Source organism: Passer domesticus, chromosome 30, assembly GCF_036417665.1.
Source record: "Passer domesticus isolate bPasDom1 chromosome 30, bPasDom1.hap1, whole genome shotgun sequence".
In the NCBI taxonomy this organism is placed as follows: Eukaryota; Metazoa; Chordata; class Aves; order Passeriformes; family Passeridae; genus Passer; species Passer domesticus.
In genome coordinates this window covers 911,454-913,101 of record NC_087503.1, presented here as the reverse complement: position 1 = coordinate 913,101, position 1,648 = coordinate 911,454, and positions in this window count along the sequence as shown.

Genomic DNA, 1,648 nt, shown 5'->3' with positions numbered 1-1,648 from the left:
GGAGCAGCCCTGGGAACTGGTTTTGTTCCCTCAGTGGCACAACATCCCTGTTCTCACAGTGCCAAAGAAAGCTGTTGATGCCAAGTGTGGCCAGGATGAACCATTGCTGTGACTGCAGCCCCTCTCTTGGGGCCCTACAAACAGCGCTGCAAAAGGAGCCCCTTGGAGCTCTCCTGGGCCAGCGACTCCCTCTGAGTGGGGCCTCTCCCAGCCGGGAACTCTCCCGTTTGCTGCACTCGGGGATCCTGAACAACGAGGGAGCCCGGGCTGATCCCCCCACTCCTCCAGGCTCAACCCTTCACCCGCTGGGGAGATGCCAAAGCATCCACAGGGAGCATTTCCCGCCCTCAGGGGAATTTCTCACAGGTGCCTTGCACTGACTCTTTGTGTCTGTGTGCACACAGGAGTGCCTGTGCTGGGGAAATGTGGCAGAAATGCTGCTCTCGGAGGGGTTGGAGTGCCTTGGATAGCTGAGTCAGTCAGGCCTGGAAGAAAGGTTAAGTCACAAGGTCTAAGTGAAGTTAAATTATCTAAGAGTTGTTCTTTTGCTAAGTCATTATGTTTACTATAAGTTAATAGCCGAGTTAAATAATATTAAATGTTATTCCTCTGTTAAATTTCAAAGTCATATGTTATAAATTAGGTTAAATACTGCTAAACTCTCTTCTTCTGCTAAATTGTGATGTTGAAGGTATCAGTTAAGGTTAAAGTGTAAGTCAAGTTCTGTTCAGTTTGAGCTCTGTTACACTTTTAGGCTGTATTCCTTTTATCCTTGCCCTCACTGTCCTTGTGTTACACACACACACATACACAAAGGGACAGTTTTTTGTTCATTTCTGGTTTGATTGGGTGGAGGTTTTTTTGGTTTTGTTGTTGCTTTGTTTCTTTGGTGTGCCTGAAGTGCTCAGTCAGGAGTGCCTCTTGCCAAGGAACTTTGTGGTGCTGTCATGTAATATTAAATCTGGTTGTTGCTGATCTCTTGTCAAGGATTTTTTCAGCGCTCTCAAGCCCTCATTTATAACAGGGTGAAGGAGCCCTGGCCCAGGCTCTGGCCCTGGGGGACACGGGGACGCTGCCAGGGGGTCCCTGTCCCCCTGTCCCACCCCCAGGGCCCCGGCCCCCCATCCCCGTGTCAGGCTCTGGGGTCGATCTCGTGGAACATCCTCTGGGGGAGGCTGCGGCGCCGGGGGCGGGGGGACCCAGGGGGACAGGGGACCCCGCTGTGCACGTGCAGCATTGGACTGCTCTGGGGAACTGTGAGGGGGGCTGGGGCAGAGTGACCTCCCCAGTGACCTCACACAGCCCCTGTGATGACACACAGCCCCTTTGTGATGACACAACCCTCATTATGATGTCACAGTTAATCTTGTGATATTACACAACCTACCCTGGGATGTCACACAGCCATTCTGTGATGTCACAACCCCTCTGAGATGTCACACAGATACCCTGTGATGGCAGAATCCATTCTATGATGTCACAGAGCCTACTCTATGATGACACAGGCAACTCAGTGATGACACACTACTGCTCTGTGATGTCACAAAGCCCCTTCATGATATCACAGGGCCAGTGCTAGGATATCACTCTGCAATATCATAAAGCTCCACTGTGTTGTCCCAGAAGATTCGGTGATATCACAAAGTTA